The sequence below is a fragment of the Hypanus sabinus genome, chromosome 3 (assembly GCF_030144855.1).
Source record: "Hypanus sabinus isolate sHypSab1 chromosome 3, sHypSab1.hap1, whole genome shotgun sequence".
Classification (NCBI taxonomy): Eukaryota; Metazoa; Chordata; class Chondrichthyes; order Myliobatiformes; family Dasyatidae; genus Hypanus; species Hypanus sabinus.
The window spans coordinates 115,444,802-115,466,374 of NC_082708.1; the positions used below are offsets into that span (position 1 = coordinate 115,444,802).

The window sequence follows — 21,573 nt, forward strand, 5'->3', positions numbered from 1 at the left end:
GATTGTGTGATCCGTGGCAGAATACATATGTACATTGACATGGGTAAGGACTGACTCCACTGGCTTATAGTGCTTCCTGTGGAGGAACAGCTTGCCAATATTCACTCTCACATTTCAGAAATGAATGACCACTGCTGGGAGAAATAAACAAATAACCCTCACCATTTCTGATTCCTTTCAGTGTTGGTTTCTTTTTCTGAGAGTCAGTCATAAGATGGTAGACCACAGGAACAGTCTCTTTGACCCACTGAGACCAGAGCAACCATCATCCACCAATTCAAGCTCCATCAATCCCATTTTTGCCTCCCACATGCTCATCAACTCCTTCAAACTCTACACTCAGCTACACAGTAAGGACAGCTTACATTGGCCAACCAACCCACACATTTTTGAGTTGTGAGAAGAAAGCAGAGGACCCAGAGGCCACAGGGAGAGCACACAAACTCCCGCAGACAACTCCCAAGGTCAGGACTAAACCCTGGTCACTGGTGCTTAATGTTATTTTCAGATAAATAGCTCTTCATCCAGACAGATATTTGGATAAAAACATCGCTGAACAATTCAGCACATTTTTGCTGCTTTTAAATTAAAAAATCTCAACTACATTTTAAATTTTTCTTTGCTCATCCTCATTCCTATCACTGTAACCCAATCCAGCTCTAAAGTGCTCCGGGGTATTTGCAATCTTCTGATTCTCAATTCTTGTGGATCCTTAACCGCTCCACAACTGATGGTTATACTGTCAGCTGCTCAGGCTTTGAACTGTGGATTTGTAGCGATGTGCTACACACAACGCTGAAATAACGACACACAGTTGGTAAGTCGTTTCGAGACTAGTTTATTCAATCTTCGCGGCGCTGGCATTTAATCCCTAGCGCCCACCCTCTCCGGGCGGAAATGACATCAGAGATGCATTACCAAAGTCTCTCCCCACACGCTGGCTATTTGTGAGCTGGTTTGCCTGTGCAGAAAGTGGGTCACCATAGACTTCCAATTTTAACCTTTCTACCCTCACTTCCTTAAATGTACCTCTTTAACTTCCTCCAGTGGATCGTTTGTTGAACCTCTTTAACTTGTCCTTACATCTTCCATGTCTCATTGTCAATTATGTTTTAAAACATTCCTGTGAGATGCTTTGATGTTAAAGATAATACAGAATTTGTTTTATTTTGGGCCCATATATCCAAGGATAAATTAGCTCATTTTTACTCTCATATTTAGTCCTATTTGTGATAGATGTCAATCTGAAATTGCGTCTTTAACTCATATGTTTTGGTCCTGTTCATTTTTGGAAAAATATTAGAAAGATATTTTTGATATTATTTCTGCGGTTTTGAATATTGATTTACAACCTCATCCTATTACCGCAATTTTTGGTTTACCAATGTTAGACTCACTGCATTTATCTTCTTCTGCCCATCGAATGATTGCATTTCTAACTCTGATGGCTAGAAGATCTATATTGTTGAATTGGAAGGAAATTAATCCTCCCACTGTATTTAATTGGTTCTCTCAAACTATGTTATGTTTAAATTTAGAAAAAATTAGAAGTGGTGTTTTTGAGACTTCTATTAAATTTGAAAAGTTATGGAGACCATTTATTCAACATTTTCATATGATGTAATATGACCCTGTTCCAAGTTCATTTGATTTCCCAGCTTTTAGCTTATATATGTTGAGAGGACCGGAAGTGACGGCATTGATGAATATTTATTCTTGTGAGACATTATAAACAGCCCCCTTTTTTTTCTCTCTCTCTCTTTTTTTTGCTTCTTTTTTCTTCTATATTAGTTATTAGTTATTAGATTAGTAGATTAGCTAGTTGTGCATTATATATATTTTTTTTCTTTCTTTTTCTGTATTTTTTTATATCATATATTATGAAATATTTAGACTTACCATGTTCATACATATATTGTATGGCTTATGTCTTGGTAAACTCATTTATATTGTAACTATTGTTTATGTTTTTTTTCATATGTAATGGAATTTGTATGTTTATAATTTCTTTATCAATATATCATTTGTATTCTGTCCATATTACTAATAATAATAAAAATATTTAGAAAGAATTTGTTTTACTTTATTATATGCAGTGGTCTATTCAACATAATAGATTACCTTACCTTTTAACCGCCTTTCCTTTTACTCTCCTTCCCTCCCCTCTACTTCTGAAGGTGCCTCATCACATTGCAATTTTGTACTCTCATGTCTGTCAGTATTTTGTCCATATCGCTAATATAGCACGTAATACTGAACATCATTCCAGCATTGACTAAATCCCCAGCACAGCTTGATCCTACCTTCCCCACAAGGAAGAACTGGATAGTTTGATGGACCAATAAAACTTGCTTATTCGTTTCCCTTCTTAGAACAGAAGCACCACAATTAATTGCAGATTGTGTCTGCTTCCTCAGGCGTTCAGTCTTCAGCCTTCATTTCTGCGATAGTTCAGTACTTTATCGCACAGTGCAGCTGCACACCGCTGAGTCCGCCATCAAAACTGATCATCGATAAAAACACATTACCCCCACTCTGCTTCATATATCAGCAATCAGACTATAGGCCTGAACACGTGTGTGCCAGCTCTCACTGAATCTTGGTAATCAGCAGATGCAGACTGCATATTGAAGCTGAGTTACTGCTCAACAAAGATTAAACGCAAATAGATGTTCAGTAAAGAAGTATATAGTAGGTAGCAAAAGAGAAGGCAAGAAGTGAGATATTTTTCAGCTTCAGCATGTCATCAGATAGACTTTACTGTTAATGGATTGTATTGAAGTGCCATTTCCATCAAACTTTAGTGATATGCAGCATCTAATTTACAAACAATAAGCACTTAGTTTCTGAAAGATTAATAATCTGTAATTGGTAATTGATATATTACTGTCACATGTACTGAGAAAAGCGTCTCTTTGCATGCTATCCACAGCAATCATTCCATACGTAAGTACATGAAGGTAGTACATGAAGGTAGTACAAAGGGAACAAAAACACAAATGAAGATTATTGTGTTACAGTTACAGAGAAAGTATAGTGCAGGCAGACAAATCAAGGGTAAGGGCCAAGGCAAGGTAGAGTGAGAAATCAAGAGTTCATCTTTATTGTACAAGCAATCCTTTCAGGAATCTTATAACAGTAATCTGACCTTTTACCTCTTCTCACCTGCCTATTACTTCCCCTGGGTCCTTTCCATTCTCCTCTCCCATCTGATTCCTTCTTCTCCAGCACTTTACCTCCCTCACATACCTGGCTTCACCTATCATTTCCAGGTAGCCTCTTCCCCCCTCCCCCCACCACCATTTTATTCTGCTGTCTTCCCCCTTTCTTCTCAGTCCTGAAGAAGGGCTTTGGCCCAAAACATTGTTTGTTTATTCATTTCCATTGATGCCGAATACCTCCAGCATTTTGTGTATGTTGTTTAGGATCAAACCTGTCCTTGAAACTGCTGGCATATCTTGTCAACTTTTTAATGTTCTGCCTGATGGGAGGAGGAACTACTTGATTATGTGGGCTTCTTTTCCAAGGCAGCAGGAAGCATCGACTGAGTACATGGAAGGGATGTTGGTTTGTGTGAGAGGGAGTCTGTGGTATGAATGTTTAGACAGGACACTGCAACAGGCTACTTCTTTTCAGATAGTTCATGGCATCTTGCATGCCTCATTTGAAAGATATCTTACTGCTTGTTAATGCACTGTAAATGTTAATGCTTGTAAATGCCACTGGCATTTAGGGCAGCAATGAAGGTCCTCCACTTCTGGTGGCATCCATTGGTTCCGTCATCATGTCAGTAGCTTCCACTGTGTTTTCACTACTGTCAGTCATGCAAATCCCGAGTGGAGACTCGGGAATACCATTGCACTCAGATGTAGAAGGATTCTTCCTTGCTGTTTCTGTAACAATACAGTTTTGCCGGTCAGGGTTGTTAGCCATGAGGTGAACTCCAAAACCTGGAGAGCCAGAGAACCACTCTTAGTCTATCCCCTACCTTTTGACCTGGTTGACATGGGTGAACCTACTAAAAGCCAAAGCATAAAGCCTTGACTTCAGCCAACATATCTCTCCTAGCTATTGAGGCACACAAGCCTCCAAACCATGACAAGGTTGTAGTCCTCTTGGGGGATTTGAAAGACAGCACTTCTATTACAGTAGTGTATCCTTGGAACTGTAATTAAATGTTGGATTCATTTATATCTGCCAGTCACCCAATAGGTTTTGTGCCTATCTTTCTAAGGGCCTATGGAAATTAATAGCAATGAGGCAGTACAGATTCACAAGCTGAGACACTTTATTATTATTAATCATCTCAATGTTATTATAATAGAAATGTGCAAATTACACAATTAACAATGACTCAACAATCTTCTTAAGGAAACTAATTACCTTTACCCAGTCTGACCTACATGTGGCACAAAGCAATATCCTTTTTGGATTTAGTGCATGCTAGTGACTGAAATTTCCTATCAAAAGGATGCTCTCTGGATGAACAAAGAGCTAAGATGACTAGATACAGGAGAACAATTGGTAATGATATTGCAGCCACTGTAGGCCTGAACATTTGTGTCCAGGAAAACATTGAATCCAATTCAACCTTCTGCTCAGGGTTCAAGTACAAAACTCTTGAGGCAATCACTTTTTTTCTGTTAACTCTGGCCCTACTGAACTTAGTCCTTCCAACTTAACTCCATCCTTTCTCCCCTGTTTTAGTGTCTTGCCTTTTATATCTGTGACACCAAACATCCGTCACCACTTTAATGGTTTCCAATTTCCTGGTTGCAGCCAATTCATCTTTAACTTGGTCATTCACTTGTTTTACCCTTTCATCTCACATCAGGAGGGTCTGAGAGCCCTCAAGTAGGAAAACAGCATCCACCATCAGAAATCCTCATCACTCTGGCCATGCTCTTTTCTCGCTGCTGTCATTAAGTAGAAGGTACAAGACCCTCAGGACTCACATCATCAGATTCAAGAACAGTTACTACCCCACAACCATCAGGCTCTTAAACAAGAAGCATAACTATACTCACTTGCTCATCCATCTCACTTTAAAGATTCTTTATCTCATTATCTCAAGTTCTTATAATTTATTACTATTTATATATATTAACACTTGCACAGTTTGTTGTCTCTTATGCTCTAGTTGATCTTTTGTTAATCCTGTTACAGCTACTCTTCTATAGATTTGCTGAGTATGACCAGGGGAAAATGAATCTCAGACTTGAAATGGTGACATAAATGCACTTTGATAATAACATTTACTTTGAACTCTCTCTCTTGAACAATGTCCTAACCATCCCAAATAAACCAAAGCATTCATTTGCCATGTTGAACTCATTCACACATAGAACAACTTCTCCTCAATTCCACTCACTTCTTCCAGATCAATGGTGTAGCTACAGGCAACCACTTGGGCCTGGTCTATAACCATCAAATTGTAGGATATGTGGAGTAATCTTTGTTTCAGTCCCATCCAGAACTACACCATCAATTATTATTCTGCAACATCGATGACGCCTTTATTCTGCTTCATGCACATAAAGGACTTCAAAATTACGTTACATTTGCTGCCAAATTCCATTCTGCACTTACCTCAACATAATGCATTTTCTAACTCTTCCCTTCCATTCCTAGAGATCTCTGTTTCCATTTCAGGGGATAGGCTAACCATAAACACCTATTAGAAGCTCACAGAGACACACTGCTCTCTTGACTCTATTTCCCCCCAACCATGCCGCCTGCTAGGGCTCCATTTCATTCTCTCAGTTCACCGATCTCTGGTGCATTTGCTCTGATGTTGAGACATTTGCCTCTTAAAACATAAAAGATATACATTAAATCAATTAATTCTGCAATATGTACATATGGACCAGTCCATGCCAAATCAACACACACTGCAATGACACATTTGCCTCTGAAACGTCTTACTTCTTATTGAGCCAGAGGATTCTTTCTACTGTTGTGGTTGGAGCTCTTAGCTGCATCTCATCTACTCTCCACACCTACTTTCTCACCACCTCACATTCTGGATTGAGCAAGAACAAAGTTCTTTTGGTCCTCACCTCCCACCCCAAAAGCCTTCACATTCTATGCCATCCTTCCTAATTTTCACTAGCTTCAACAGGATCATCCCACCAGACATATATTCCCAACTCTTTGCAACGGTTAAATGGACTGTTCACTTCACAATAGTCTAGTCTGCTCAATCACCTCCCCTCCTGTGATAATTTCTCATGCAACCAGAGAAAGTGCAGCAGCTTCTCTTTCCAACATCCATGTTCCAAACAGTCTTTATAGTGTCCTGTATTCAGTGTACACAATGTGCTCTCCTCTATATTGGATGAGACAAATGCACCTGTTCAGACTACAAGAATGAATTTGATGCTAACCATGCAGTTTCCACTTTGTCTGTGGTCTGCTGTACTGTTACTATGAGACCCATTAAAATTGGAGAAGAACATCCCATTATCTGTTTGGGCACATGGCAGCCCTCTAGGCTCAATATTAAATTCTCCAGCTTCATACGAAATGTTCTCTATTTGTATCAAAAAGGCTCATTTCTGCTGTGTATCATCTAACTGTGGTATCTTTCTCAGTTAATATGAGCTAGACTGCTCGGCCTATCACAAAGCTTCACATAACAAAGCATCATCACCCTCCAGCTGCTCCATTAACAGTTTTGACATGGACTCACCAAATCACAGATTTCCCTTTGTCTTATCCACCTCTCCCACCTATTTCTATAAAACTTAAAATTGCAATTTTAATCTCTCTTTCCCAGTACCGATGAAGGGTTTCCAACCAGAAACATTATGTTAGTTTCCTTTTCCAAAGATGCTGCTTGACCAGAACAATTTTCCAGCATTTTCCTTTTTGGTTTCAGATATGAAAGATCTGCAAGTCAGCTTGATTCTTTACCCACTTCCTGCTGTCTTCCTGTTTTTTTAACCATATTTTCTCAGATTTTTTTTTTTTTTTTTGAGATATATAGTGGTTCCTTCATTGTTCCAGAACTCTACATTGTGAGATTAGTTTCATGTAAACCATACTATTTTTTCGGGGTCCATGAGTGATGTCCGATAAAGCAATGGACTATTGTCTAAATGGTGAGAAAATTCAGAAATCAGAGGTGCAAAGACTTGGGAGTCCTTGTGCAGGATTCCCTAAATGTTAACTTGAAGGTTGAGTTGGTGGTGAGGAAGGCAAATGGAATGTTTGCATTCATTTCAAGAGACGAGAATGTGAAAGCAAGGACGTAATGCTGAGGCTTTAAGTGGCATTGGTCAGACCACACTTGGGGTATTGTGAGCAGTTTTGAGCTCCTTATCTAAGAAAGAATGTGCTGATATTGGAGAGGCTGCAGAGGACGTTCACAAGAATAATCCCAGGAATGAAAGGGTTAATGTAAGAGGAGAGTTTGATGACTCTGGGCCTGTACTTGCTGGAGTTTCGAAGAATGAGTGGGAATCTCATTGAAACCTATTGAATATTGAAAGGCCTAGATGTGGAGAGAACGTTTCTTATAGTGAGTGAGTCCAGGACCAGAGAGTGCAGTCTCAGACTGGAAAGACATCCCTTTAGAACAGAGATGAGGAGGAATTTCTTTAGTCAGAGGGAGGAGATTTCTGGAATTCATGACCATACATGGCTCTGGATGCCAAGTATTCAAGTAGATTTAAAGCGAAGGTTGATAGCTCCTTGCTTAGTCAGGGTGTCAAAGGTTAGAAGGAGAAGGCAGGAAAGTGGGGTTGAGAGGGATGATAAATCCCCCATGGTGGAGCAGACTCAATGAGCCAATGGTCTGATTTTGCATGAAAGAAGTAACACAATAAATGATGATTTTGCAGGTGATGCTACATTCCGCGAATAGATGAAAGAAAAGAAAGATCAAAGCACACATCTTAAAGAACAAATGAAGCATATTCGTTTCAGTTTAGCACATACGTCCATAAGCACCCTAAAATAACAAAAGCCTTGAGCATTAATAACACTGGTTTGCACTGCCTTTCTTGTGGAGTGAATAAAGGAGCTCTTAGAGCTTTTCTAAAGTAAAGAAAAAGCATAGCAAAACAGTGTGCATATATTAGCCCCCTCTCAGTGGACCAGAGGTAGAAAGTGATCTCTCTGGAGGATGGAAAAGATCAAAGGGAGCATCAAAAACCAGGATGAGAGTCCTTAAATTGAATTGCTGGGACATGGGGAGTCAGTGTCTCTTAGAGAGACCGAGAGTGAAGAGAGTGGGTACTATGCGATTTTATAAGGAGAGATTGTACTGTAGAAGGCAGTAACTGTGTAGACAATTTGTGTAGATGGCTGATGCCCAGAAATGAATGATGAAAGGTTCATATCCATAAAGTCCCAATTTTTCTACAATGATTCTGGTGTGTTGTCTTCCTCAGTATTTGCTCATAATAATTTGCATAAAGAACTTAAAAATATCAGGACAACAGAACCACCATGTCAACTCTTCAAATCCTACAATGTTAATACTGCCCCTCATTTTCTCATTTACATTGTTGATGAACATAATTTTATATGATAAGTTAGTGTCTCACTTTTCCTGGTTCCATTCCTTTTTTACCTTTTGGACTTTTGACTTTAGGGATATGAACATAGAACATAGAAATCTACAGCACATTACAGGCCCTTCGGCCCCCTATATTGTGCCGACCATATAACCTAATCCAGAAACTGTCTAGAATTTCCCTAATGCATAGCCCTTTCGTTTTTTTAAACTCCATGCACCTATCTAAGAATCTCTTCAAAGAGATATCCACCTCTACCAATGTAGCTGGCAGCCCATTCCACCTACCCACCACTCTCTGTGTAAAAAACTTACCTCTGATGTTCCCTTGTACCTACTTCCAAGCACCCTAAAACTATACCCCTCATGTTAGCCATTTCAGCTCTGGGAAAAAAGCCTCTGGTTATCCACATGATCAATGCCTCTCACCATCTTATACACCTCAATCAGGCTGCCTCCCATCATCTGTTGCTCCAAGGAGAAAAGGCCGAGTTCACTCAACCTATTCTCATAAGGCAAGCTCTCTATTCTTTTGGAGAAGCATGCTTCCAATCTCTCCCCTCTGCTCTGAATGATTTCCATAAATCAGTCTTGTAAGTTAGATATGGATGTGTTATTGATGGTACAGTATCATTAAATACCATATGTCAATAACCTAAGCAATGCTTCCAATAGATTGTCTCCAGTAGAAAAAACTCTCTCCATCCACTTTATACAGGCTTTTAAGTATTTGGAAGGTTTCAATGTTAACAAAGTTAAATCTTACTGTTGTAATGCACATTAAGGTAATGATTATTGTAAGGAATAAGTTATAAAGAAAAGGGGACAGTGCAAATCTCCTGTCTATATTGATGGTGTCAAAGTTGAGAGGATTGAAAGAGTCAAGTTTCTTGGTGTGTTTCTATTTCACCAATAGCCTGTCCTGGTCCAGCTATGTTGATGTCATACCCAAGATAGCTCAGCAATGCCTCTACTTATTCAGGAAGCTAAAGAAATTTAACATGTCCGTATAGAACTTTACAGATGTTTATCAATGTACCATGGAAACTATTCTGTCTGGGTGCATAATGGCTGGTTGGTACCGTAAGGCAACTACTCTGCACAAATGGCAAGAAGCTGCAGAGAGTTGTGGACACAGCTCAGCACACCACAGGAAATAGCCTCTCCTCTGTGGATTTTACCTGTACTGTACTTGCTGCCTCAGTAAAGCACCCAGCATAATCAAATAGCCCACCCATCCCAGATATCCTCTCTTCTCCCCTCTCCCATCAAAAGCACAAAACCACTAGGTTCAAGGACAGCATCCATCCCCCTGTTATCAGACTATTGAACAGACCTCTTGTAATGCTTGGACCTCACAATCTACCTCACTATGATCATGCACATTATTGTTTACCTGCAATGCCTTTTTCAGGTATCTTTTCCAATTTATTCTGAATTGTTACTGTTTTATCTTGTTTTGCCTTAATGCACTTTGTAAAGATTTGATCATATGAACAGTATGAAAGGCAATTTTCACAGTATGTTGGTACATGTGACAACAATAAATCATTATCAATCCCAACACCAGTACCAAACTGGCTATCATGCCTAACACCACTTAGTAGGAGGAGGGGTGTGAAAAGATGGTGCCAGTGATTTTTGCAAACCCAGGCAACTTCTTTAGTTTGTCCACAAAACAGCTTACTCTTCTTCTCTTATGACTTTCCTTTCATTTCAAGGTGGTTGCTGTTCTCTCAGAGTCTGTGATCTACAGTTCAAACTATGGTTCTTCACAAGCAGTGGGTTTTCGGACCTGCTGTGCAACCTATGCTTTGCTATCTCCAGAAACGGCCCAGAAGACGTATGCCCTTGGGGAGCATCCCCGTAGATGACCCAGTTCCTTGCCAATTCCACCAACTGAGGTGACGTGGGAGACTGAAACATCAATACAGCAGATGGTTTGTTTGCTAGTCGCTGGCTGCTGTCAGAAGAAGATCCCTGTATTTGAGCGATCTCGCTCTCTCTCAATGGAGAGTGAGAGCCACTCAGTCCTCAACACAGGGAGCTTGGAGAAGCGACGCGGAAGATTGTAACATCGGAGCAGCAAGCTGATGGTCTTCGCTCTTGACCTCTCACCCTTGCTGGAGAGGGAGATCCTCTCTGAGATACCAAAGTGCTGTGTCATCGATTGTAGTTTTGATAGACTGTGATTCAAGTTCTCTTTGGGGGCTTTTGCTGCTGCTTCAGTGGTGGGGGAGGGAGGTGCTTTTGCTGTCATGAGTTGGGGGTGATACTTCTGCGAAGAGTGGGAGGAGGCATGTTCAGGGCTTTGATGCTCTGTCATTCATCCTCTGGGGTCTCTTGTTTCGTGGATGTCTATGAAGAGTACGAATTTCAAGTTGTACACCGGATACATTCTCTGATATTAAAGGAACATAAATCTAATATTATTTGCCCACTGAAGTGATAATTTTATCTAACATAGTCAACAGCAAGTGCTGAGAATGAATTTATGTGTATCATAGACTAGCAATCCAGAGGCCAGAGCTAACAATCCAGGCTGTAGTTCAAAGCTTGCCACACATGCCATCTTATTATAAGGGACATAAATGGGGTAAATGTCAGCAGGTTTTTTTTTCCACTGACATTTGGTGAGGCTGCAACTAGAGGTCAGAGGCTAACGGCAAAAGGTGAAAAGTTTAAGGGGAACATGACAGGGATGGTGAGAGTGTGGACTGAGCTGCCAGCAGAAGTGGTGGATATGGGTTAGATTTCAACATTTAAGAGAAACTGGGACAAGTAAGTGGATGGGAGGGGAATGTAGGACTAGGCAGATTAATAGTTTGGTACAGCCTAGAAGGGCCAAAGGGCCTGTTTCTGTGCAGTGTGACTCTAAATAGAGGCTGAGTCCCCTTTAACTGAAATCCTTGGGGCCTGAAGTGTTTTTATAGACAATAGGTGCAGGAGTAGGCCATTCGGCCCTTTCAGCCAGCACCACCATTCAATGTGATCATGGCTGATCATCCACAATCATTACCCTGTTCCTGCCTTCTCCCCATATCCCTTGACTCCGCTATCTTTAAGGGCTGTATCTAACTCTTTCTTGAAAGCATCCAGAGAATTGGCCTCCACTGTCTTCTGAGACAGAACATTCCATAAATCCACCACTCTCTAGGTGAAAAAGTTTTTCCTCAACTCCATTCTAAATGGCCTACCCCTTATTCTTAAACTGTGGCCTCTGGTTCTGGGCTTCATCAACATCGGGAACATGTTTCCTGCCTCCAGCGTGTCCAATCCCTTAATAATCTTATATGTTTCAATCAGATCCCCTCTTATCCTTCTAAATTTCAGTGTATACAAGCCCAGTTGCTTCAATCTTTCAACATATGACAGTCTCGCCATCCTGGGAATTAACTTCGTGAACCTACGCTGTACTCCCTCAGTAGCCAGGATGTCCTTCCTCAAATTTGGAGACCAAAAACTGAACACAATACTCCAGGTGTGGTCTCACCAGGGCCTCTTTGCTCGTATACTGAACTCCCCTTGTTATGAAGGCCAACATGCCATTAGCTTTCTTCACTGCCTGCTGTACCTGCATGCTTACTTTCAATGACTGATGAACAAGGACACCTAGTTCCCATTGTACTTCCCCTTTTCCTAACTCGACACCATTCAGATAGTAATCTGACTTCCTGTTCTTCCCACCAAAGTGGATAAACTCACATTTATCCACATTAAACTGCATCTGCTATGCATCTGCCCACTCACCCAACTTGTCCAAGTCACCCTGCATTCTCATAACATCCTCCTCACATTTCACACTGCCACCAAGCTTTGTGTCATCTGCAAATTTGCTAATGTTACTTTTAATCCTTTCATCTAAATCATTAATATGTATTGTAAATAGCTGTGGTCCCAGCACTGATGTCCCACAATAGTTGTCCTCTGTGTAACCCCAAACTTACTGGTGTGATTAACTCTGATGTTACCTAACAACTTATTCAGTTCAAGAGCAATAAAAACTTAAAGCCTGAAAAAAGAATATAATATTTTCTTCTAAAAGTCTTGGTTACTTCTCTCTCCCAATATTGTACTTCTGCAGGAAACAATTTGGTTAGACCTTTTGTGACTTCATGGAATCTACATCCAATTGTGAATGGCGTCATGAGTGAATCTCTGAAATATAGAGAGGTCTTATTTATAAAGGCACAGGTAGAGTAATTGTCAGAGTTTTTATTCCCAGTGAGATGTCTGATTAATATGGATATAAGATTATAAGACCATAAGACATAGGAGTAGAAATAGGCCATTCAGCCCATCGAGTCTACTCCGCCATTTCATCAGGAATGATTTATTATCCCTCTCAAATCCATTCTCCTGCCTTCTCCCTGTAACTTTCAATGCCCTAAATGATCAAGAGCCTATAAAACTCTGCCTTAAATATACCTAATGACTTGGCCTCAACAGCCATTAATGGCAATGAATTCCACAGATCCACCACCTTCTGGCTAAAGAAATGCCTCCTCGTTTCAGTTCTGAAGAAAGGTTCTTATATTCTGAGGCTGTGCCCTCTGAGCCTAGACTCACCTGCTATAGGAAACATTGTCTCCACCTCCACTCCAGCTATGGCTTTCAATATTCAATAGGTTTCAATGAGATCTCTCCTCATTCTTCTAAACTCCAGTGAATAGAAGCCCAGAGCCTCGTACGTTAACCCTTTCATTTCCAGGATTAATCTCAAAATCCTCTTCTGGACCCTCTTCAATGCAAGCACATCCTTTCTTATATAAGGGACCCAAACCTGCTCACAATACTCATGTGTGGTTTGTCGAATGCCTTATTAAACCTCACCATTACATCTTTGCTTTTATATTCTAGTCCTCTCAAAATGAATGCTAACATTGCATTTGCCTTCCTTACCACTGACTCAACCTGCAAGATAACCTTTAGGGAATCCTGCATGAGGACTCTCTTTGCACCTCTGAAATCTGAATTTGCTCCACGTTTAGAAAATAGTTTATTACCTCTACTAAAGTTGATGACCATACACTTCCCTACACTGTATTCCATCTTCCACTTCTTCGTCCTTTCTCCTAATCTCCTAATTTATCCAAGTCCTTCTGCAGATTCTCTGCTTCCTCAACACAACCTGCCGCTCTACCTATCTTTGTATCATCCACAATCTTGCCCACAATGCCATCAATTCTATCATCCAGGGCTGGAGAAACTCAGCAGGCCAGGCAGCATCAATGGAAGTGAATAGACGGTTGACATTTTGGGATGGGATCCTCCTTCAGGACTGAGAAGGAAGGGGAAGATTGTCTGAATAAAAAAAGTGAGGGGGGGAAGGAGGCTAGCTGAAAGTTGATAGGTGAACCAGGTAGGGGGGAAAGGTCAAGGGCTTGAGAAGGAGGAATCTGATAGAAGAGGACAGTGGACCATGGCAGAAAGAGAAGGAGGAGGGGACCCGGTGGAAGTAATAGGCAGGATAGAAAAGGGGGCCGAATTTGTTTACTGGAAAGAGAAATCAATATTCATGCCATCAGGTTGGAGACTACCCAGATGGAATAAAAGGCGTTGCTCCTGCACTCTGAGGATGGCTACATCTTGGCAGAATAGGAAGCCATGAACCGACATGTCAGAACGAGAATAGAAATTGGAATTTTGTTTGGCCTCCGGGAAGTCCCTCTTGTGGCAGGTGGTGTGGAGGTACTCGATGTTGCAGTCCCACGATTTATAACGCGTCTCACCAGTGTAGAGGAGGCTGCATTGAGAGAACCGGACACACCCGAGCAGATATGCAGGTGAAGTTCTGCCTCATTTCATCAATCAGATCATCGACATATAACTTTAAAAGAAGTGGTCCCTATACCACTAGTCACAGCCAACCAAAAAGGGCCCCATTTACTCCTACTCTTTGTTTCCTGCTAATCCACCAATCTTCTACCCATGCTGGTATCTTTCCTGTAATACAATGGGCTTTTACCATGTTTAGCAGCCTCAGGTGCGGCACCTTGTCAAAAGCCAAGGAAATCCAAATAAGCAACTTCCACTGATCATCTTTTGTCTATCCTTTCTGTTATTTCCTCAAGGAATTCCAACAGATTTGTCATGCAGGATTTCCCCTTAAGAAAACCATGATGACCACGTCCTATTTTATCCTTTGCCTCCAAGTACCATGAAATCACATCCTTAATAATGAACCCTTGCCAGATTCTAAAGTTAGACTAACCAGCCTATAATTCCTTATCTTTTGTCTCTCTCCTTTCTTAAAGGATGGAGTGAAATTTGCAATTTTCCAGACCTCCAGAACCATTCCAGAATCTAGCAATTCTTAAAAGATCATAACTAATGCCTCCACAATCTCTTCAGCTACCTCTTTCAGAACCCTGGGTGGCATTGCTTCTGGTCCAGCAAAACCTATATACTTTCAGACTTTTCAGTTACTCCCTACTAATAGCGACTATTCTCACTTCTGACCCTCGGCACTCTCCAATTTCTCACAGACTACTGGTGTGCACCAAATATTTGTAAGTGTCAAACTGCCATTCCTTTGTCCAGTGTCATTTTCCAGAGGTCCGATATCCATTCTTGCCTCTCTTTTCCTCTTTATATGTTTGCCTGATAAAACTTTCGGGTATCCTCTCTTTTATCATTGGCTAGCTTACCTTCATATCTCATCTTTTCTCTCCTTATGGCTTTTTAGATGCTATCTGTTGGTTTTTAAAGCTTTTCAATCCCCTAGCTCATGCACATTCACAGTACAAGTTTCTTCAATCTCTCTCTCTCGCTCACACACACACACACACACACACACACACACACACACACAATGCAGGTATCGTTCTGCTTTGAATTGGTGCACTTGACTGTATTCAGGAAATTATTGTTGAGTCTGGATGAGTATCTACAGTTGTTAGCAACTCCATTAAGACCTGTATGCCTATGAAAACTTACTGTACATTCCCAAACCAAAAGCCGTGAATGAACCAGGCGGTTTGCAGTCTGCTGAGGGCTAGATTTTAAGTCTGGCAACCCAGGTTTTGTGTAAGAAAACCAGGTATGACTTGTGGAGAGTTATTTCAAGAGCCAAGAAACAATTCCGAGAGAGGTTAGAGGTGTCATTGGAATCACGTCAGTGTGGACAAAGCAAAACCCAACATCATGAACGGCAGCAATGCTTCACTACCAGATGAGCTCAACACTTTTCATGCTTGTTTTAAAGGGGAGAATAAAACCACAGCTATAAGGATCTCTGCAGTGTTCAATGACTCTATGAGGGTGAACAAGGCAACAAGACCCAATGGAGTACCTGTAAGGATCTGTAAACCTGTGCCAACCGACTGGCGAGGGTATTCAAGGACATTTCCAATCCCTCACTGCTAAAGTGGGAAGTCCCCATTAGCTTCAGAAGGGACCAATTATACCAGTGCCCAAGAAAAGCCCATGATGGATCATGCACTTTGGTAGAAGAAATGAAAGGGTTGACTATTTTCTAAATGGAGAGAAAATATTTTTTAAAGAATGAGGCGCAAGGGGACTTGGGCGCCTTTGTGCAGGATTTCCTAAAGGTTAACTTGCGAGTTAAGTTGTGGTGAGGAAGGCAAATGCAATGTTAGCATTCATTTCAGGAGGACTAGAATATAAAAGAAAGGACGTAATGTTGAGACTTCATAAAGCACTGGTGAGGCCTCACATGAAGTATTGTGACCAGTTTTGGGCCCTTATTTGAGAAAGGATGTACCAAAACTAGAGAGGGTTCAAAGGTGATTCCAGGATTGAACAGCTTGTCATATGAAGACAGTTTAATGGCTTTGGGCCTGAATTCACTGGAATACAGAATAATGAGAGTGACCTCATTGAATGGTAAAAGGCCTTGATAGAGTAGATATGGAGAGTTTGTTTCATATGATGGGAAAGTCTAAGACTAGAGGGCACAGCCTCTTAATAGAGGGGCGTCCTTTTAGAATTGAGATGAGGAGGAATTTCTTTAGCCAGGGTAGGGTGAATCTGTGAAATTCATTGCCACAGGCAGCTGTGGAGGCGAAGTCTATATTTAAGGCAGAGGCTGATAGATATTTGATTGCATGATGGTCAGGAGATGATGGGATACAAGGAAAAGGCAGGAGATTGGGCCTGAGAGGAAAATTGAATCCGCCATGATAAAATGGAGCAGACTCAATGGGCCAAATGGCCTAATTCTGTTCCTATATCTTATGGTTTTCAGGTCTAAGTGTAGCATGAGCTGACTCAATGACTATTGCTCAACAGCACTCACATGTACAGTGATGAAATACTTTGACAGGTTTGTCATGGCTGGCATCAACTCCTGTCTCAGGAAGGAACAGGACCCATTGATATTTGACTAATGCCACAATAGGTCTACAGCAGATGCGATCTCAATGGCTCTCTACACAGCCTTGGATCATCTGGACAACACAAGTACCTATGTCTATTGACTACAGTTCAGCACTTAACACCATCATTCCTACAGTCCAGATCGAAAAGCTAGAGTACCAAGGCCCCTGGACCTCCCTCTGCAACTGGACCCTCGACTCCCTAACCGGAAGACCACAATCTATGTAGATTTAAAATAACATCTCCACCTTGCTGACTATCAACACTACAGGGATGTTTGCTCAGACCTCTACTCTACTCTCTCAACAGCCATGACTAGGCATAGCAACAGCTAGGCATAGCTCAAATCCCATCTATAAACTTGCTGATGGTACAATCCTTGTTGGTAGAATTACAGATGGTGGTGAGAGTGCGTACAGGAGCAAGATGTACCACTTAGTTGAGTGGTGCCACAGCAACAACCTTGCACTCAACATTAACAAGACCAAAGAGCTGATTGTGAACTTCAGAAAGGGTAAAATAAGGGAACACAAACCAATGATCATAGAGGGGTCAGAAGTGGAGAGAGTGAGCAATGTCAAGTTCCTGGGTATCAATATCTCTGAGAACCTAACCTGTACGTAACATTTTGATGAAGCTATAAAGAAGGCAAGACAACAGCTATATTTCCTTAGGGGTTTGAGGAAATTTGGTTTGTCAGCTAAAACACTCGAAAACATCTACAAATGTATTGCAGAGAGTATTCTGAATGGTTGCGTCAGAATCTGGTATGGGAGGGGTGGGGGGAACTACTGCATAAGAGTGCAGTATATTTGTAAAACTGATCAGCTCCATCATGGGTACTAGCCTCCATAGTATCCAAGACATCTTCAAGGAGTGATGCCTCAGGTAGGCGTCATTCATCACTAAGGATCCCCAACATCCAGGACATGCCCTCTTCTCATTGTTACTTTCGGGAAGGAGGTGCAGAAGCCTGAAGACACACTCAGTGATTCAGGAACAGCTTCTACCCCCCTGCCATCCGATTTCTAAATGGACATTGAACCCATGAACACTACCCCACTACTTTTTTTATTTCTGTTTTATTTTTGTACTACTTTTTTAACTTAGCTATTTAATATATATATACTTATGTAACTCAGTTTTTTTTACTATATTGATTTGCCATGTATTTCATTGTAATGCTGCTGTAAAGTTAACAAATTTCATGACATATGCCAGTGATGTTAAACATGATTCTGATTCTTTCTCATCCCCAACCCTGCCTCTACACATATTCTCTCTCTCTCTCTCTCTCTCTCTGTCTCTCTCTCTCAGTCTCTCTCTCACTCACAGATAGAGTAGTAGTAGCTCTCTCACACACCCACACACACTGCAGTTCTATCTCTCTCTCTCTCTCTCTCTCTCTCTCCAAAACATTTACTGTTTATTCATTTCCATAGATGCTGCTGAGTTCATTTTATGTGTGTATCACTCTCTCTCTCTCTCTCTCTCTCGCTCACAGATACAGTAGTGATAGCTCTCTCACACTCCCACACACATTGCAGTTCTCTCTCTCTCTCTCTCTCTCTCTCTCATTCACAGGCAATGCAGCTCTCTCTCACGCACATTCATGCACATGCACACACATCGACATCCACACACACACAGTGCAAGTAACTCTCTCACTGTCTCTCTCCCACACATAGACACACAGTGTAGGTGTCTCTCTCTCTCTCTCTCCCCCCCCCACACACAGTACAACTCTCTCACTTCCTCTCTCCCACACATAGACACACAGTGTAGGTGTGTCTCTCTCCCCCCCCACACACACACACAGTGCAAGTAACTCTCTCACTCTCTCTCTCTCTCCCACACATAACACACAGTGTAGGTGTCTCTCTCTCCCACACACACAGTGCAAGTGACTCTCTCACTCCCTCTCACTCCCACACATAGACACACAGTGTAGGTGTCTCTCTCTCTCTCCCACACACGCGCACACACACAGTGCAAGTAACTCTCTCACTCTCTCTCTCTCCCACACATAGACACACAGTGCAGGTGTCTCTCTCTCTCTCTCTCCCACACACGCGCGCACACACAGTGCAAGTAACTCTCTCACTCTCTCTCTCTCCCACACATAGACACACAGTGCAGGTGTCTCTTTCCCACACACACACACACAATTACCTTTTGCTGTGGACGGAGTGGAGGTGCTCGATGAAGCAGTTCCCCAATCTGTGTCGAGTCTCGCCGATGTAGAGGAAGTTGCATTGGGAACATTGGATACATCACATGACTCCCACAAACTCCACTGCTGCCTCACCTGGAAGGTCTGGTTTGGGGCCCTGAATAGTGGTGTGGAGGGAGGTGGGAGGGGTAGGGGCAGATCTAGCACAGTGGGGAGCGAGGTGTGGACAACTGGGTCATGGAGAGTGTAATCCCTGTGGGAAGTGGAGAGAGGGAGGTGGGGGAAGATTATTTAATAGTGGTAGGATCCCATTTGAGATGACAGAAGTTAGAGAGAATGATGTGCTGGATGTGAAGTATCCAGAATGAAGGACATGATGTGATAGGTAAGGACAACAAGAAATCTACTCCTGTCATGACGGTTTGAGGATTAGATTCCTTCCTTTTCAGCATTTTACCTTTCCCACTGATCATATCCCATATCATCCCTCCTCTTCCCCAAGCATGTACCTTCCCCATTACCTGGCACCTGTGAGCTTGTGCTCCTCCCCTCCCCCACCTTCTTATTCTGACATGCCCTTCCTTTCCAGTCCTGATGAAATGTCAACTGTTTACTCCTCTCCCATGGATGCTGCCTGATTTGTTGTGTGCCTTCAGCATTTCATGTGTGTTGTTCAAGATTTCCAGCATCGGCAAAATCAGCAGCTTCAAGTTCCGGGACTTCACATCTCTGAGGATCCATCCAGGGCCCAGCAAACTGAGGCGGTTATGAAGAAGTCATGCTAGTGGCTCCACTTGTTTGTGAATTTAAGGAGATTTGGAATGTACGAGTTTGGAGAGGTGTGTGTCAGAGAGAATTCTGACTGGTTGCCTCATCAGCTGATATGGAGGCTCCAATGGAGAGGATCACAAAATGCTTTGTAGGTTGGAGACTCAGCCAGCCACAACCCTCCTCATCACTGAGGACATCTTCACAAGGAGGTGCACCAAGAAAGCAATATGCATCACTGAGGACCCTCACCATTCAGTACATCCCCTCTTTTCATTGCTACCATCAGTGAGGATATGAAGTTGTGCGGGTGCTGTTTATGATATTCTGCCCTCACTGAGCAGTCAGGACACCATTCCTTACAAGAAGCTTCAGGCTAGAAGATTCCTCTCAAGTCTGAAGCTTACCTTGCGATGAAGAATTCTATGTAATGGTATTAATGGTCAAGGCTGTTTCTGGCCAATCATAAAACATACACATTAAGTAATGTATTACCTTATAGCAATGATTACAATGCAAATTCAGTATGTACAACTCTTTGCTAGGAAAAGCTGACATTCTGATTGTTGTAATTTATCTTATCTCTCCTGTCTTTTGTTGCTTTATGACACATGCCATCTGCAAGGTCTTATATCTCCATATCCTTCACTGTTGCTGCCACCAGTATTGGGCTGTATGAGCAGGTAATACTGTACCCATGCCTAGTCCTCTGGTGATGACTATCATACCTGTTTGGATTAAAAGGCCTCTGCCTTGCACCATTGCAGATGATCTCCTTTCCTGACCATGGTACAGATCACTGAATCTATATGCCATAAGTGGGAACACATTCCATTGGGTGTCCAGTTGGGAAAGAATCCTATGCCTGTCCACTTATGACAAAGCTGCAGATCGAAAAACAAAATCAACTTCATTGACCTCTCTTATAAGACTGAAGAAATGATTTATTTGACTTTGCTTGCAGAAGTGTTCCTTAGCTTCACCCCAAAAAGACCTGCTTAATTTTAGGAACCTCATATTAAATTTCACAAGTAGAAATAATGATTTCTCAATACAATGTATCTAAAGTTTGAATCAAATCACCCCTGAAATATCTATATATTTCAGGAAATGCAACACTGAAGTACCTGACTCCAACAATCATCTTTTGGCCGAACACAACTAACAAAACAATACTTAAGTTTTGTTGTCTTACTACTCTCTTCATAGAAACAATGGTTACTTCATTCTCTCATTTAATACCAACTACTTAAGGCCCTATTTCAACCGCTGGATACTACTAGAGAGACCCACCCATTTACGTTAGCCTCACGCAATGTTCCTTTTGCAGTTCTATTACTAATATTCACTGTTTCTCTTTCCCGTCACCAGCCCCACTCTTCCTACATGCTGGGTCTGAATAGGTTTTTCTTTTTAATAAAGAAAATAAACAGGATGTGTAACTCAAAAGAAACCTCAACCTCCGCACATGCCACTCTGACATGTCACAGAGGAATAATTTCTACAATAGCTTGCAGTTCTGTCTAATGATGAACTAATGTTATGATGTTGTTTGGAGCTCCTCTTAGCTCTCTTAATACAATTCTTACAAACCCTTCCTTTAAAGTCAAATAATTTCCATTTAATTACATTTCAATAACATTTTACGTATATCTAAAGATAAAATATTTTCTCATATAGATGTCAATCTGATGCTGTGTAAATCTGAAAATTTTACTTGAAATATTTCAAGAGAGGTATGTTTTCAAATATCTATATTATGTTCCATTTC

The 21,573-nt window shown here is 41.5% G+C and overlaps 1 protein-coding gene across 2 annotated transcripts in view; it reads right to left on the reverse strand.

The window, feature by feature from the left end:
- The window catches only part of LOC132390819 (uncharacterized), a 114,873-nt gene that overhangs the window by 91,818 nt on the left and 1,482 nt on the right, over positions 1–21,573 (reverse strand). The gene's annotated exons all lie outside the window — the stretch shown is intronic.